The sequence below is a fragment of the Rattus rattus genome, chromosome 6 (genome assembly GCF_011064425.1).
Source record: "Rattus rattus isolate New Zealand chromosome 6, Rrattus_CSIRO_v1, whole genome shotgun sequence".
Taxonomy (NCBI): domain Eukaryota; kingdom Metazoa; phylum Chordata; class Mammalia; order Rodentia; family Muridae; genus Rattus; species Rattus rattus.
This window is the reverse complement of record NC_046159.1, coordinates 67,285,902-67,305,694: the sequence shown is the minus strand read 5'-3', so window position 1 is coordinate 67,305,694 and position 19,793 is coordinate 67,285,902.

The window sequence follows — 19,793 nt, the reverse complement described above, 5'->3', positions numbered from 1 at the left end:
AGGCCACTGTGAACACAATGGAACATGTGCCTGTGACATGGAGGGTTCCTTTTGGGGACATTCCCGAGAGTGGTATTGCTGGGTCTTTAGGTAGATCTATTTACACTTTTCGGAGGAACTTCCAAATTGATTTTGAGAGTGGTTGTACCAGTTTGCAATCCCACCAGCAATGGAGGAGTGTTCCTCTTTCTCCACATCCTTGCCAAAATGTGTTGTCACCTGAGGTTTTGATCTTAGCCATTCTGATTGTTGTAAGGTAGAATCTCAGGGTCCTTTTGATTTGCATTTCTCTGAACATTAAGGACTTTGAATACTTCTTTAGGTTCTTCTCAGCCATTCGAGATTCCTCTGTTGTGAATTCTTGGTTTCTTTGTTTTTTTTTTTTTTTGATGGTTAGTTTCTTGAGTTTGTTATATATTTTGTATATTAGTCCCCTACAACTTCTGTAAAGCAAAGGACATAGTAAATAAGACAAATTGGCAACCTTTAAGGCTTTCTTAATGTCTATTTTGTACACTTTAAATAGTATCCAGCTATTTGGATTTTAATAGAATAAAAATGATTCTTATAGTCCATAACCTGTCACTTTTTCTCACCATTTGTAAAAAAATGGATACACAAACATTATGCACCCAGTTCTTTGTATTGCATTTATTTAGTTTCTATACTTTGTATAGATTTGTTTTGGGGCTCTCCTTCCATTTTATAGGGGACAAGAACCCAGCTTAGCTTTCATGTTTGGCGGAAGTGCTTTTTTCCATCAAGACACTGTGCTCAACCTCAGATGAGCCTTCTTAAAAGTTCATTTTGAAGGCTGTACAATATTGGTAGTATCGATTGGACAATATTTTGTTTTAACACATTTTGAGGTGTATTGTAGAATTCTGATCAATAAAAATGTCCTCCACTATCTGGAATGAAGTGATATTTCTCCCAGGTGTCATTAATAAAAAGTCCTCTAGCATTTGCAAATACCTCTAATACAGTGACATTTAAAGTACCCTCATTAAGAGCATTCACTTTATTGTCAATGTACAAAGTTCAACAAAAACTATTTGAAACAGCAATCAGAATAATTATAGTTGAATAAAATAAGTGTCAATTTGGATAGGATAACATAAACTGGAATGTAGCTACCAGGTATATTTTCTAAAATCCTACTGAAATGGAAATTTTAAAAAATGGGAAACACCAAAAGAAGTTATTAAAAATAAAAAACACATTACTCTTTTAAAAACAATGAATATCATGGGTCTTCAGTTAGAATATTTCATCTCTTTGCGCATGTGTTGGTATTGTTCAATTTCCATATAATAGGCCTCACTAAAACAAGTAATATTAGCTGCAACTACTACTTTCATCAAAGGCATAATAAGCAAATCTTTGATTCAGCAGATGTAACACCTCTCTGACATGACAGGAATGCAGATTTTGCCCACAGAATTTTTTATAATTTGGAATGAGTTAATAGAACATATCCAGTACTAACAAGAAGAATACAGGCAGCAAGAGAATCTCAAGTCATGCTGGGAGTTTGCTTTTTAGTGGCTAGCTCTCAGAATATACTCATTAAAGAATAAAGAAGTAAATAAAGTAAAGAATATTTTCAGAGGACACTTAAAACTGTGCATTGCTCTAGAGGGAAAAAAACAACACATTGGCAAAAGACATTTTCAATTTGTAATTTCTTCTGATAATTGTTTTATTAAGTAAATTTGACTATCTTCCCTATAAAACAATTTACTGAAATTAATTACATTAATTTTGCACCCTTTAACTTATTATGTATAAGAAATTGAGATAATTTGATTTATATGTTAAGGGTCAGCTTAGTACCTAACATTCCTTATTACAAGTAATTTGAAAGCTAGAAAACACGGGAGAGGGAATCTTAAACACTTAAACAAATGGTGGTGATGAGAAATTAGACAGAATCTTCTTTGGTATCACAATAAATAGATAAAAATGACCCTAAGTAATAGATACCTTTCAGTATGCATTTAATTTTCAATTATGTATGTTTCTACATGTGGCTATAGCCATGTGGCTGCTTCCTGAGTCCAGAAGGGAGCACGAAAGCCCCTAGAGCTGAGTTATACGTAAGTGAGCCACCAAAGATGGGAATTGAACCAAGATTCTCTCAAGAGACGTACCTGCTCTTAACAATTATTTTAGCCATCTCTGCCGACCCTTGAGAATTGGTTTTTAAACCTTTGAATTTTATGTTGCTGGGGTTTGGGAAGTTGTATTACCTTTAACCTGAAACACGTCTGGGTGAAATGGCTCAATTTTTTGCTTAAAAAAGTGACTCCAGCATCAGAAGGCATAATAGCAAGACATATTGAGCCCCAGATAACACCACATTAGAAAATGGCAGTTTGACTATTTATTCTGGCCTCTTTCTCATCTCATTTACAATGTCATGTGTTCTCCTTTCTAGGTAACCAGATGTAGTTTATAGTTTGCTGTTACAATACAATTTTCTCAGCTGAGTACAGTGGCTCATGTCTGTAGTCTTAGCACTGGGGAGGATAGGGAGTGAGAGTTGCTGTGACTTAGAGGGTAACATGTGCTACATAGTGAGTTCCAGCCAAATACAAGCTACAAACGAGACCCAGATAAAACATAAACAAATAAAGAAACAAAGACAAAGACAAAAAAGTGAAAAAGATGAACTTCCCTTGCTCGGACATTTTGCTTCATAGTTATTTGTATCAAGTCTAGCTTCTAGAGTGCTTCAAAGACTTTGGATTTTGCTGCTTTAACTGTATTCCTTTCAGATCAGTTATTTTGCTGGGATATGGAAAAATGGGAATGCATATGTCTTCAAAGCTCCTGTTGTTCAGAAGTCCACAATTTATCTCAGAAAACAAACGGAGAGAAAGGACAAGCAAAAATCATTTGTATTGTTTTTTTTTCAGACTCAATAATCTCGTCACACTGTGTTTGTTCTGGAGTTGTTACTCAGTGGTTAAGATCACTTGGTATTCTTCCTGAGGACCTGGGTTCAGTTCTCAGCACTTGTAATGAGAGGCTCTCAATTATAACTCCAGTGCAAGGAGATCTCATGCTTCTTATGATTTCTACAGGCACTAGAAATGTATAGGGTACGCACACATACAAGCAAGCAGAGACATGTGTACATAAATGAAAACAAACAACATTTCAACAGAGCAATTTATGCATTAAATCCTGAAGCTTATGATTGTTGCTTCGAATGGTAAAAGAGACTTTTCAGTTGTGATTAAAGATTTGATGTACACTAGAATATTATGGTGAGGTATAGATAATCTCATGTTTCCTGTAAGGGGGAAGAATTCAAGTCAAATGAACTGAACCGTAAGCAAGCTTAATCAGAGAACGAAGAAACACTGATGTGTTTGAAGATGGAGAAACATTTCATGGAAGAAGGCCCACATTCAGGCCCCAGGGCATCCTAATGGAGTAGAACTGGAAAGGGACTCGCAAAGTTGATTCTGCTGCAGTCTCCAGAAGGAATGTGGTTTGCCATCATTCTGAGTGTACCCTGTGAACTTGATTTCATTCCTCTGACCTTGGAAAATAGAATGCAATGGGTTCATAGGAAGCCACTTAGGCTGAGCTATTATTGTAGATAAATAAGAAGCAAATGGCATAAGGCTTACATGTTGCTAAAATAAAGGTTCACAATAAAGTAATAGAAAAGGAATGTGGTACCTTTACAAAATGAAGTACTACACAGCTATTAAAACCCCTGTTGGGGGGTTGGGGATTTAGCTGAGTGGTAGAGCGCTTGCCTATCAAGTGCAAGGCCCTGGTTTTGGTCCTCAGCTCCGAAAAAAAAAAAAAAAAAAAACAAAAAAAAACAAAAAAAAACAAAAAAAAAAACCAAAACAATAAAAGAAAAAAGCCAATAACTTAATGAAATTCTCAGGCAGATGGATGGTACTAGAAAATATCATCCTGAGTAAGGTAACCCAGTCACATGATATCACTGATAAGTGCATATTAGCCCAAATGCTCGGAATACCCATGATACAACTCACAGAACATATGAAGCTCAAGATGAAGGAAGAGTAAAGTGTGGATGTTTCAGTCCTATTTAGAAGGGGGAACACAATAACTATGAGAAGTAGAGGGATGGACCGATCTAGGAGGGCAAGTGGGGGAGATTAAAAGCCGGGCAGGATCAGGTATGGGTGGAGATGGGTGGGGGAGTTCAGAAGGTCAGGATATTGAATGGAGATATTTAGCATTGAGAGATGGGGAACTGGGGGTAGCCACTAGAAAGTTCCAGATGTCAGAGACGAAAGAGATTTATAGAACACAACAGGGATAACATTAGCCAAAATAGCCAACATAGGAGAGATAGAACCTGTTGAGACCATATTCTGTGGACAGGCACAACTCCCAGTTGAGGGAAAGGGTTCCCTACCCACCTCAAAAATTTTAACCCAGAATTATTCTTGTCTAAAGAAAATACAGGGATTAAGTGGAGCAGAGACTGAAGGAAAGGCCGTTCAGAGATTGTACTACCTAGGGATCCTTCCCACATGCAGACACCAAACCCAGATACTATGGCTGATACCAAGAAGTCCTTGCTGACAGGAGCCTGGTATAGTGGTCCACTGAGAGGCTTTGCCAGAGCCTGGTTGATACAGATGTGGATGCTCTCAGCTATCAGTCTGAGCACAGAGACCCCAAAGGAAGAGTTAGGGGAAGGACTGAAGGAGCAGAAGGGGATTGCAACTCCATAGGAAGAATAACAATATCGACTAACTAAAACCTCCCAACCAGATTTTTCAGAGACTAAACTATCAACAAAAGAATACACATGGAAGGACCCATGGTTCCAACTATATATGTAGCAGGGGATTGTCTTATCTGGCCTCACTGGTAGGGGAGACTCACCAGCCTAGGGGAATGCTATGGAGGTGGGGTGGGTGAAGGGAGTACCCTCATAGAGGCGGGGTGGGGGGAGAGATGCAATAGGGGACTTGCAGAGGGGAAACTCAGAAGGGGGACACCATTTGAAATGCAAACCAATTAAATAATCAATAAAGAAGAAGAGGCACAGAACCACTTCAGTAGCTAACAAGGAACTTCTTGATGCAATGCTGATATAGATAGTAAAAACAGAATGAAGTGCCTAAAAAGGACTGTATTCCAAGTTAGGATGGTGCAGTGCTTCGTGGAGGAGTTTATTTGAGCTATCATTCTGCAACCATTTAAGAGCCCAATATTCAAGATCAGCTGACATCACAGAAACCTGGAAGGCGATTTGGCAGAAGTGCTATGGCAGCCAGGGATTTACAAATCCAAGGACAAACTAGAAACTAATTTTGAATACAAAGTCAAAGTAAATGTTTATAATAAATGTCATATAAGTTCTATGTTTATATTTAGAAACTTATTACTAAGCAGAATATTTTACTACTAGAATGATTATACATAACCTAGAACATATGAAAGATTGCCTTGGTACTGGAGAGAGGGATCTGTGGTCAAGAGTGCATACTGCTCTTCTTAAGGACTGAACTTGAGAGCCAGCACCCATGTTAGGTAGCTCAAAATTACCTATAGCTACCTCGAAAGATCTAATTCCTTTGTCTGGTGTCTCTGGGTACCTGTACCCTTAAATCATACATACCAGTGGACACATACAGTATACATGAATGAAAATAAAATTCAAATATATAATAAAATGATGACCTGAAATCTCTGAGGTAGTAACTAGAGGATTCTAGGAACTAGATGTTCTTGCCTAGAAAACTTCAGAATCATGGATGCTATTCATATACAAAACATTTTTGCTCATATTTTTAAGAACATTTTGTGACTCATGTAAGGTACTTTAAGGCTAGAATGAATGTGTGGAATTTTTAACTTAGTAGCTGTACCAGATTAAGCAATCAATTGATTATTTATCCATAATCATCTACAAATACTGAAATATGTACTAAATTATTATTTTATTCTTAGAGCTGAATAAATAATTCAAAACCCACAAAAATCATTATTTTCTTATATTTCAAATACATGCTATTATCTGTTTGGAGAAACACTATTAATATTTTTACAACATCTACAGTTTCTTGAAGCCAGAGTCTATACTCATCAAATTATGATTGAAGGAAAAGAAATAAGAGAATGAATGAATGAATCACAAATTACTTACCATAAAAATAAATAAATAAGACTTAAATCTTTAGAATAGATAAGAAATAAATGATGGATGCTGCAATTATGTTGTAGTAGTTGGTTTTTGATAAAAGATAAAGATATTTTCAGAAAAACACTAAGCTTCAGGGTAATAGATCCAATGATTTTTTTAAGTTATAAAGTACAACCATTTGTCTTTATTGTACTTTGTTGGTATCAAAATGTCACTGGTTTTGTTTTGGTGCTTGTTCTGTTGATGGGGGAAGAAAGGCTGAGAGTCAAACATGGTATCATTTTCTTCCACTTAATTTGAAGACCTCTGAAAAATAATGAGGCTGATTTTGTGAATTACTTTATAATTGTTCTTTAACCACACTGTGGTATTTGATAATGTCAAAATGATTCTGCTTTGGGGAAAATGATTTTAGACCCTGAAGAAAATTAATTACTCTTTCTAAGTAAACAGCACTTCATATATTGTATGTGAACTGAGGGAATATTTTTAAGGTTAATTAATCTGTCTCTGACAATTATGCAAGTTTTTAGGGAGAAAAATATTACTCATCTATTTGGGTCAATTTACTATGATAATACACTCACACCAAAAATCAGCTTTATTCTTTCATATTTAGAGAAAAATGCATCATTTACTCTCAAGTCTGAAATATTATTGTAAGCCTCATGTGTGTTCAAGTCTTTAACTCTCTTGAAGACCTTCCGCTAGGATCTGAGTCAGTCTATTAATAAACTCCTTAAATTTGCAAAATTGAATATCTCTCTCTATCTCTCTCTCTCTCTCTCTCTCTCTCTCTCTCTCTCCCCACACACACACACACACACACACACACATCTATCTATCTATCTATCTATCTATCTATCTATCTATCTATCTATATGAATGCTCTCATTAGTGTTTTGCTTTAAGTTCTACTAAAATTCTCAAGCTTTAGACAGAAAGTTATCAGTATTGAGGATGCATGTAAATGGGAGCACAATGTTGGATGAGTATTAAAAATTTATAATTTGTATTTAGTTTAATTTTAGAAATTTCATATTCCCATATAATGAAATATGACTGCATATGGTGGAAAATGTGAATAAGTGGACAATAAAGTTATATAGAAAAAATCTAATTCAACATTTTTATATTGTTTCTATAAATTTACATTTTATATACTGAGAAATTTGTGAATTTTATGTACATATTTTGTGTTTGTTCCTCTTCATTTTTAGAATAATTTTAACAGGAAAATTTATTTATTTCTTACTTTTTAAAATTGTTCTTTAGGGGGAATCAAGTATCAATAATGGGGCAGATACAAAATTCAACTTGGTCAAATAACTAGGAATGAGATTTGCAAAGAAAATGTCAACTTCATGAAACTGGATTGGATTGTATGAATTGTTATAAATGACATTATATAGTGTGACACACAGAACAAGTACTGACTGGGTATGTACCTATGCCAGGCACTATTCTAGGTGTTCAGGGCATAACTGTAAACAAAACAAATCCCACATTAGGGAAACACAAATAGAGGACTCATTAAATGAGAAAATTGTTACAGAAATGGATCATATGGAAGAAACTGTACAATAACAAGAGAGAAGGTTATAGACATATTTAGACTGTTCAATATAGTGAGAAATCTATGAAGTGACGCTTGTGGATGGTGAAGATAAAATGGAGAAAGGCAGAGAATGATTGCTGCTGCTGGCTGGCTTAGTAGGGATCCCCAAATGCAGTGTGGAAGACAGGGTTCCAACACACAGAGCTCACACAGACATATCTTAAAACATATTGGAGATCACCTGGCCCCGACTCTATATGTGTAGAGGATAATTTTTAAGCAGAGAAATGCAGCAAGGTTCACATAAATCTTTAGGATTCCTGATTTTTAAAAGTTGAAGAGTCTAAAGTTTCTCCCTTTGATTACTGAGAGTCCCTCACCTCCCAGGTTTCTGGTACATTTTAAAGCTCCCACCTCCCAAGATTGCATGCATATTTCCAATTATTCTGCTGGCCCTCAGGGCTTCATTCCTCCCCCCTCCCCCAGCATGTACCTAATCATGTTTCTCTTTTCCCTTCCCCCTTCCCTCTCCCACACATGTCCCTCCCTCCCTCTCCCTCCAAGGATCACTTTCTTCTTCCTCCCAAGTTTGACTGAAGCATCCTTACTTGGGACCTTCAGCTTTTCAACCTTGAGTTCTGTGGACTGTATTCTAGGTATTCTGTACATTTTTTGGCTAATATCCACTTATTAGTGAGTACATACCATGCATGTCCTTTGGGTCTGAGTTAAGGCAACATACACTAGCTGATATGAGGCCCCAGGCACATTTACAGCAGAGGACTGCCTGGTCTGGCCTCAGTGAGAGAAGACGCACTTAACCTTCAATAGACTTGGGGCCCATGGCATCGGGAGGCCTGGCGAGGGTAGGGACATCTTCTTGGAGACAGGGGACAGGAGGAAAGGGATGTGGAACTGTGGAATGTTGGGCCAGGAGGAGGGTAATAACTGGACTTTAATAATATAAAACTAATGAAAAACTTGAATTTTATTTGGGGCAAAATTATATATACATATATAATATGTGACTTGAAACTGATAACCACATAAGATAATCATATTAAATAATCTTTTGACTAATGATATATAATCACAAAAGCTGTACACAGAGCTAGGACACCTTTGGGTGCTGTTGTTCTTGTTCACATGAAGATTTACAGCAGTGTCTGAAGATGCTTGTAACATTGGGTAGAGTCAAGGGTTACTGTTACTTTGGGACTTACAAATCAATTACAATTCTAAAACAATTGTAATTGTTTTAGAGCTCAGATAATTATTTGGATAGACCATAGTTTTGAAGAAAATTATGATAATCTTTTGATAGAAAGGAGGTGTGTGTGGGGGACATTAAACCCAAGAACCATCTAAAGGCTGTTGAGTTGCCATCTAAGTAGGCAGAATGAAAATGAAATGAGGTTGGGTGATACATGCTTGCAATTGGAACTGAAAGTCTGTGCAGTCTGCTGCTTAGTAGAAGGAATCACTCTTCTTTACTAGGACTATATAATATTCTTAACTCCTTAACAATGTCAGAACTGGGCTCTCAGACATAGAACAGTGGTTACAAGCATATACTGCTCTTAAAGAGGAACTGAATCATAAACACGTACACCTGCACAGGCAAACACGTATTCATAATGAAGAAAATGAAAACTTTTAAAGATGACAATGTTTTCTGTTCATATTTTTTCTCTTTCAGAGTTTGAATGCCATAGTTGTGTGTATATATATATATATATATATATATATATATATATATATATATCTCCTGTCACAGGAATATTTTCTGTATGTACCAATGATACTAAGTGTTGAGGAATTTCCTGCAAAGATACTATGACTTTCATTGCTTAGTCAAAACCAGCACTAAGGAATTTCTAAATCAGTATTTTTTTTAGCCAAAAAACATCTAAGTGTTGTAAAATTAATGTTTATTCCCCACTTAGTCTAAACATGTTAATCACATTCTAGCATCATTTATTTTTATGATAGCTGTTGTCTATGTGATCCCAAGAGGCTCAAGGGTTTGCAGAATGACCTGTGGATAAAGTAAGTTTAAACCATCATCTGAAAAATCATATTACAGCAAATAAAATATACATATGCAAGAATAAAGACAGTGGTCATGGCCTCTCTCTCTCTCTCTCTCTCTCTCTCTCTCTCTCTCTCTCTCTCTCTGCTATTATAGCCAATAAGGTAAAGAGTAACTAAAGAAGGCCATGGCCAAATTTTAGATATACATATATATGTAAATGCATTGTTCTGTTTAATAAGTGTTTGGTACATCATGCATTATATAGTTATATTTGTTAAAGACATAATATATAAAGGAATTTTTGAAATATGTTGGCAATTATTACTTATATTCCTATAAGAGCTTCCTTTAATATATTTTCCTATAAATTTCATACATGTACACTCTGCTTATATTATTTCTACTTCATGTTCTACCTGTCAAAGTCCACCAATGCCAACCCTTAAATTCATAACTTTAAAAATTAAAATTGCTATTTTTATTTTTTTCTCTCTCCCTCTTACTAGCCTTCCTCTTACCCCTCCTTCTCTCCTTTCTCCCCCTTTCCCTTTCTTTCTGGAAACCACACTTATATCTACACATAGCCTATTCTGAGGCATCAATTTTAATTTTCTCATAGATATATGTGTTTAAGACAGGTAATGTGGGTCTGGATCACCTATCGAGGGGCTTAGATCTAGAGAAGTTTGGTTCTCTATTTCTTAGCTGCTATTACTTGCCTATATTTCTTCATCTAGGTGTAAACATTCTGAGATTCTTCCTATGCATGCTTCAATTTTAGTTGGTATTGTCATTGTGAAAATCTCAATTAAATTATTATATTATTATAAAATAATGGATGCAATTCCCTGACCTTTATAGAAGATATTGTAGCAGATATGCTGATCCTCTGGTTCTTACAATATTTTAGATGCTCATTTCCATGATAATTCTTGAAGCTTTAGTATAGAGGTTGTGTATGACCAGTTGTTCTCACCATCTCTAACAAGAACATAAAACTGAACCATGAAAAGAAGCTTCATGAATTTGACTACATCATAATTAAACTCTATTCTCAACAAAAATGATCATGAAATACTGATTTAAAAACCACCGTATTAAAAATGTTATTCACAACTGATAGACACAGAAACAAGTGGGATCATCACAGAATGTATAGGTATCTTCTCAAAGGAAGCCCTTCTCTGGAAGAGCAAACCTTATTCTTTTTTTTTTTTTGTTGTTGTTTTGTTTTGTTTTTAGAATTAGCAAAGGACTTGAACCATTTTAATGATAAATATGAGTAGTCAATAAATACATGCGAAAACCAAGAGCCTACTGATATAGTCAAGTACAACTCAGAAAAAAAATATAGCATACTGTTGAAAAGGGGCTACTTTTCCTTTTAAATGATATCTAGCGCTAGAAAATGAATGTGAAATAGGGGCTGGATGTGTTTTTACTCACATTGGTAAACATAGCTATGCAGTTGGATAATTATAACTGATATTTGAAAACTGTCATAGTATTTAAAGGGAATCAGATAAAAAGCAATTAATATAAAATTCTACCTGTTTCATTAAAATTGTTATTACTAATTGAAATATTAAAATAATCTCAAAAAGTTAGTAACAGAACATTTATGAAAATCTAATTATAAAATTATAGTTTTAACATTGCTTAGATATTAATGAAACAACTTCATTGTCACAGAAATAAACATGTTAATTTAAAAGAAATATTTAAGTGATGTTTATGAGAAATGTTGTTTCTAATCATTAAAGGCAAACAACTGTTCACTGTGATGCCTTCTGATACGAACATCTAACTGCTATGCTTCATTCCAATTAAAATTTAGGGGAAAGTTGATAGGGGTTTATGGAAGAATTTCCATTAAGGAAATGGAAGAGGAAAATGTTTCAATGAAGGTACAATCTTAAAAATAAACTAAAAATGTTTTAATGTTAAAGAAAATATAGACTTGTCAAGTTTGTTCTTATTTTTCCACCATTTGCATTCTATATACAGATCGGTCTTGGTTGGATGATAATGGTAACAGTTCATTTGATTTTGGGCAAAGAGGTCAAAACCATACTAAGAAAAGTAGAAAACATCTTCAATGAATAGTGCTAGTCTACCTGGCAGCCTGAATTAAAAAAAATACAAATTGATTTGTAGTTATCATTCTTCACAAAGCTTAAGTTCAAAGGACCTCAACATAAAACCAGATACACTGAATATAACAGAAAAGAAAGTGGAAAATAGTTTTGAACACATTGGTGCAGGAGAAAATTTCCTGGAAAAAAAACAACCAATGGCTCTAAGATCAACTATTCATAAATGAGACCTCTTGAAACTGAAAAACTTCTGTAATGCAAAAGAAACTGTCAATAGAACAAAACTGGAAACTACAGATGGGGGAAAGATCTTTGCTAGCCCAACAGAGGGCTAATATTCAAAATATATAAAGACAACAGCAAGTTAAACACTAACAATCCATAAAACACAATTAAAATTGGGGTACGGAGAGAAGCAAAGACTTCTCAACAAAAGAATCTCAAATAAGTGAGGGGCACCTAAGGAAATGCTCAGTAACCTTAGACATCAGGGAAATTTAAATCAAATCAAACTTGAAATTCCACCTTATTCCCATCAGAATGGCTAAGACCGAAAACTGAAGCAATAGCACATGCTGATTAGGGTGTGGAGAATGGAGAACATTCTTCCATTGCTGGTGAAATGACAAACTAGTATAACCACTCTGGAAATCAATCTTGTGGTTCCTCAGGAAATTGGAAATAGTTCTACCTGAAGATCCAGGTATGTTGGTCCTGGGAATATACCCAAAAGATGCTCCACAATGTTATAAGGACACTCACTCAACCTTGCTCATAGCAATCTATTCTTAATAGCCAGAAATTTGAAACAATTCTGATATCCCTCCACCAAGGAATGGACTCTGTAAATGTGGTTCATTTACACACTAGAGTACAATTCTCCTATTAAAACAAGGACATCATTAATTTTGCAAGCAAATGCATAGAACAAGAAAATATCACACTGAGTGGCATAACCCATGCCCCAAAAGACATGCATGGTATGTATGTACTCACTGGTAAGTGGATATTATCCAAATAGTACACAATTACCATGATACACCCTACAGGCCCTAGGAAGGTAAATAAGAGGGCCCTAGTGAGGTTGCTGAAATCCCACCTAGAAGGGAAAACAAAATAATTGTGTGAGGCAAAGGAAGAGACAGACCTGGGTTGGAGAGAGGAGAGGGAGGAAGAATGGGGGGAGCAGTATCTGTTATGGAGAGAGATGGAGAGAGGCCCTGAGGGCAAGGAGAATAAATGGAAATATATAGCTGCTGGGGATGGAGGTTGAGGGAAACCTTTAGGAAATCCCAGAGACTTAGGATGGGGGGACTATCCCAGGACTCAAGATGGGTCATCTTAGCAGAAATGCCCAACAGTGACGATATGCTACCTGAAGAGTCTACCTCCAATAGTCAGAAAGGACCCCCAGTGAAGGATGGGGACACTTACCCACCCACCACACTTTGATCCTAAATTGTTTCTGTCTAAAAGAAATGAAGGGACAGAAGTGGAACAGAGATAGAAGGAATGGCTAACAAGTGACTGGCCCAACTGGGGTTCTAGGACATGGGTGAGCACCAATCCTGACACTATTACTGACTCTCTGTTGTTCTTGTAGACAGGATCATAGCATGGCTGTCCTCTAATAGGCTCCACCAGTATCTTACTGAGACAGACACAGATACAGCCAAACACTGAACTAATGTCAGGGACCTCTGGAATAGTTAGAGGAAGAACTGAAGGAACTGAAAGGGATGTCAAGCACATATGATGACTATCAGTTTCAACTAGCCAGGAATCCAAGGAGCTTCCAGAGATAGAGCAACCCACCAAAAACATACAGGGGCTGGTCTGAGGCTCCAGGCATATAAGGAGCAGAGGGCTGCCTTGTCTGATCTTAGTGGGAGAAGATGAATCTCACCCTGGAGAAAGTTGATGCCCCAGGATTGGAAGACAGCCAGGGGGACCTCCCTCTCTGAGGCAAAGAGTGAGGATATAAATATTTAAGGGATATATATATATATATATATATATATATATATTTAATTAAATAAATAATTAATTAAAATAATAAAGGAATGAGAAAGACAGTGTGAAGGACATTGTGGGCTAGAGACACAACTCAGAGGTGGAGGTCTTGTAAGGCATTCACATGGGTTCAATGCCTAGCACTCTTTCCAAAATCATATGCATCATTTTGTGAATGCATTTCCTCCCCTCACAGCAAACTCTGATCATTAAATAGAGAGATGCATAACTGATTAAATTAGTGTTATATAGAAGCAACCCAGTTCTACATGGCTATAATTTGGCATGCAAAGTAAAAGGGCCACACTCCATAAGGACGTGAGGTTTTGTAGACAAACCAAAAACCAAAACCCTCTTTTCCCCCCATAAGACCAAAGAAGATAGACTGCAATTTTTACCTATAATTGCATAAAAATCTAAAACCAAAAACCACAACGTGCTGTTCTGGTCGGACCTATGGAGTCCATAGGCTTTACAGTTGGGGAACATTATCATTTTTCCCCCTTGGAAATTTGCATAGCACCTTAAGATATGGTGAGTACTACTCTTCAGGGCTGGAGGTTTCTAGGTCAGTTCCAGCTTGATTCTTCCAAATTCTGTTTATCTTGTGCATAGTATCTTCAAGAATACTGTCTTTCCTTCAAGTTCTGGGAGTCAGCCAAGGGTAACCACATTTGGCTGTACTGTCTTATTATCCTCTTTGATTCCCCTGATGAATAACTTAAAGGAAGATCTCAAATTTCTGACTCTGGGATTTTGCTAGATAGTCTATGCTCTTTCAGGCAGCAATAACAGTCTATGTAACAACTCAATTTTAAGTATATTCATATATAGGTAACACATACACACACACACACACACACACACACACACACACACACACATATGAGACTTGAGCTACAAATAACCAATAGATGAAAGATGGAGAACATTCCATCTCCTCCTCTTTCCCTTCCACGTCCACCCTGCCTATACCTCCTGTGATTATTTTGTTCCCCTTTCTATGTATGATTGAAGTATCCACACTTTGTTCTTCCTTCTTCTTAAGCTCCATATGGTTTGTGGGTTGTATTGTGAGTATTCTCAGCTTTTAGGATCACGTATTGGAAGGGACAAGAAAGAATTGAGAAAGGTCATAAAATCAAATAAAAATATGTAGCAGTGGGGAATGAAGAACTGGGGATAGCCACTAGAATGTCCCAGACTCCAGGGAAGCAAGAGGCTCCCAAAACCCAAGGGGATCACTTTAGCCAAAATACACAACAAAGGGGAGACATAACCTGTAGAGACTATCTCCAACAGATAAGCACAGCTCCCAGTTGAGGGCTGGGGCCATCCATCCTCTCAAAACTTTTAGCCCAGAAATGTTCCTCTTCAAAAGAAAGACAGGGATAAAAAATAAAACAGAGACTGAAGCAAAGGCCATCCAGAGACCACCCTACCTAAGGATTCATCCCATCTACACACACCAAACCTGACAGTATGATGATGCCAAGAAATTCTGGCAGACAGGAGCCTGGTATTGCTGTTTCCTGAGAGTTTCTGCCAGCACCTGACCAATACAGATGCAGATACTCACAGCCAACCTTTGGACTGAGCCCAGGAGCCCCAGTTGAAGAGCTAGGAAAAGGACTGAAGGAGCTGAAGAGGATTGCAACCCCATAAGAAGAACAATATCAACTAATAGAACCACCCAGAACTACCAGAGACTAAACCATCAACCAAAGAGTACATACATGGAGGTTTCTATGGCTCCAGATACATATGTAGCAGAGGATGGCCTTATCTGACTGATATCAATGGGAGGGAATGCCCTTGGTCTTGTGGAGGTTTGATGTCCCAGTGTAGGAGGATGCTAGAGAAGTGAGGTTGGAGGGGGCAAATGGGTAGAAGGCACGTTCATAGAGGAAAACAGGAGGGGCAGTGGAGGGTGGGATGGGGTTGCGGAGGTCTCAAACCACTGACAATATGTTTTAAAAGTTGTAATCAAGAAATATATCATTCAAAAGCACTTGCCAATATCATTCAAAGAATATGTGAAAAATTAATACAATGGAAATAATAAGTTTCACTAAGTTAGAGAATATACCTTCAATGGGAGTATAAAAGACCTTATAATAATCATATTTCAAATTCATTATAGATATAATTTCAGTTGGAAAGTAAAGTCAGATTAATGATCATGAAGTTTAAGAAAGACTGAGACGATGAAGTTGATAATGCCAAAGGCAAATGAGTGTTTTAATAAGAGAGGGTGGGGAAGAAAGGAGAGTCGAAAATAAAAAGGATAATATTAAATTAGAATGATAGAGATAAAGTGGTTTAGGAAAAAAGAATAGTAAACATTTTCTGACTTGCAAAAGTGGGTATACTGGTAAAAGGGGGCATGTAAACATATATAGACAACTAGGGTTTAGAGGTTAAAAAAGAAAAGCTTACTAGTGAAAGAAAGGCAAGAGAGGCTGACACAAACCCCCAGAAGAAACCACAGATGTTAGATATTAAGAACAAACTTCTCTGTGCTAAAGGAAAATGACTACCAGAGAAGAATTGTATGCCTACCTATTTTAGCATTCAAGAGGGGGATTTAATATTACTTAAAATTAATACCAAAGTCACTCAGAAGTGAATGCCAAAAATATCTTGTGTAACGTGACTAGAAGCAAGGGGAAGATGGAAAAGAAGCAAGAAAGTAATGAAGCATCTAACTGGTAAGAATGGGCTGCTTGTCCATTCCTAGAATTCTATTCTTCGGGTGAGCAGACTGTCAACTTCTAAAATCTAATAATAGCAACAATGGGGAAGTTAAGACAATAACATGATTCTCTCTTTTTTTCTTTATATCTTTGACATTTTTCCTTTTATTGGTTATTTTTATTTACATTTCAAATGTTATCCCCCTTCATGGTTTCCCCTTCCGAAACCTGCAATCTCCCCCTGCTTCTATGAGGGTGCTCCCCCATCCCTCCACCCATACCCTCCCACACCCCTGCCCTGATATTCTCCAACACTGGGTATCAAGCCTTGACAGAACCAAGGGCATCTCCTCCCATTGATGCCTGACAAGGCCACCCTCTGCTACAAATGTGGCTGGAGCCATGGGTCCATTCCTGTGTACTCTTGGATTGGTGGCTTAATCCCTGGAAGATATGGAGGGTCTAGATGATTGATATTGCTGTTGTTCTAATAGGGTTGCAAACTCCTTAGGCTCCTTCAGTCCTTTTCTAATTCCTCCATTGGGGACCCTGTTCTCAGTTCAATGGTTGGCTGTGAGCAACCGCCTCTGTATTTGTCAAGCTCTGGCAGACCTCTCAGGAGACAGTTACATTAGGCTCCTGTCAGACCATATGAAGCTCAAGAAGAAGAAAGACCAAAGTGTGGATGCTTCAGTCCTTCTTAGAAGGGGGGACAAAAGTACTCATAGGGTGAGAATATGGAGACAAAGTTTGGAACAGAAACTGCCCGACCTGGGAACTGTCCCCTATATAGCCACCAAACCCAGACAATATTGCAGGTGCTAAGAAGTCACTCTGACAGGAAGTGCATGCTGACATGATTCTCTTGAAACAGTTTACTATTTTGCCTGAGAGAGCAAGAGAAATGGTTGGTGAATAAAGTTAAAATATAGAAAAGCCTTCTCAATGTTTATATTGTTTTGTTCAATGGCCAACCAATTTTGTTAAAGATAACAGTATTTTCAATTTAACACCCATGTGGCAAAACAAGACACTAAAATATAGAGTGGAACAAATGTGATGGCTCAATAAGTAAAGGGACTTCCCCTGATTTTAATCCACAATATTCACATAAAAATGAATCAAGAGAACTGACTCAAAAAGGTATCCTATCTCTTCTACATGTGCTTTTGCTTACACAGTCCTCTCCCCAGCAATAAAATTTAATTTTCTAAAACTTAATAAAAAGGATGAACTTCAGAATAAACCAGAGGATTCTGGATTGCAGAAATGGCTCAGTAGAACATAATGTGCTAGCATGCAACCACTGAGACCTGAATTCAGATTCTGATGCCCATGCACTTGTCAACTGTATCGTGAACACAGATACTGTGAACCATCTAGACTCAACAAATTGGTAAACTCCAGGTTCAACTGAGAGAGTCCAACTCAATTAATAAGATGAAGAAAAATCATCAAAGAGAGCTGATGCCAATTTCAGCTATCCACATATATGCACATATATGCCTACCCCTATACAGAAACAACACACACCATTATGTGTGAACATGCATATACACATACATCCTACATATGCATATACATATGTGTATATTTTCATACACACATACGTGTGTGTGTGTGTGTGTGTGTGTGTGAATTAGCTCAATACATGACAGAAAGACCTTGAGATAAATTATACTTATGGTTGAAATTATTAATTGTACAACAAAAGAAAGATTTATTGAACAATACCAATAATTTAGACAACTGCTGTGTATTACTGAATATTTATAATATAGAAGGCTCTAATTAATTGCAATGAGTTCTACCAGTCTAAATTTTTAAAATTGGGAAGGGAAATAACATTTGAAATGTAAGTAAAGAAATATATCTAATAAAATTTTAAAAAATTTAAAATAATAAAGTGAATCTGACTGATTTGAAACTCTTTTTAAGTATAGTTAAGTATAACTCTGTATTATAATTCAGAGCATTAAAGTGGGTACTTCAAAGATAGTGTTGGACTATGTCTCCTTGTTTGTATGGATGAAACTACCTTAGAAAGCAGAGCTTTCAAAAGTTCCTTAGTCATCATCTTACAATAAGATCAGGTGTTCATGTTGACAAAAATTAAGGGAGCCTGTGATAACATCTAGACTTATGAAGCCTAGTAAGAACTGGTTTCTGCTGCCTGGGTTGATGACTGGCCATTATTTTTTGTCAAATATTTCTGTCCTGTTTTAGTGGTGAGCTCATAGACATTTCATACTGGCATCTGATCATGAACATGAATTTTCTTCCCAAAGCAGTTATTTGTCATATGTTTTACATGTTCAGGAAACTGCTCTTCTTCAAGAGGAAGAACACTTCTGAGCCTGCAACCCACACCAAGGTCACTTAAGAGAGGCATTCTGGTTTTAATGGCTGAGTAGTACCTCATTGTGTAGATATACCATTATTTCTGTGTACATTCTTCATTTCAGAGACATCTGAGTTGTTAGAGATTTCTGGCTATTACAAATAAAAGCTACTGTGACTGTAAATGAGCAAGTGTCCTTGTGGGAGGGTGGAGAATATTTTGTGTATTTGCCCAGGAGTGGTATAACTGTGTCTTGAGGTAGAACTATTACCAACCTTCTGAGAAACCACCAAATTGCTTTCCAGAATAATTGTACAAGCTTGCACTCCCACAAGCAGGAGTGAAGTGTTTCTTTTGCTCCCCAAATTTTCCAGCATGTGATTCCCTTTGAGGTTTTCTTTTTCTTTTTCTTTTGTAATTAGGTAATTTGTTTTCTTTTTTGTTGGGTATTTTATATATTTACATCTTAAACGTTATCTCCTCTCCAGTTTTCCACTCTGGAAACCCCTATCCTATCCTCCTTCCCCCTGCTTCTATGAGGGTGTTCCCCTACCCACCCACCCACTCCTGCTACCCCACCTTGGCATTTCCCTACACTAAGAAATGGAGCCTTGGTAGGATCAAGGACCTCTCCTCCCATTGATGCCCAACAATGCTATCCTCTGCTACATATGGGGCTGGAGCCATAGCTCTCTACATGTGTACTCTTTGGTTGGTGGTTTAGTCCTTGGGAGCTCTGGGAGCTGTGGTTTTTTGATATTGTTGTTCTTCCTACGGGTTGCAAACCCCTTCACCTTTTTCATTCCTTTTCATTCCTTTCTCTAACTCCTCCATTGTGGACCCCATTCTCAGACCAATGGTTGGCTGCGAGTATTCACCTCAGTATTTGTCAGACTCTGG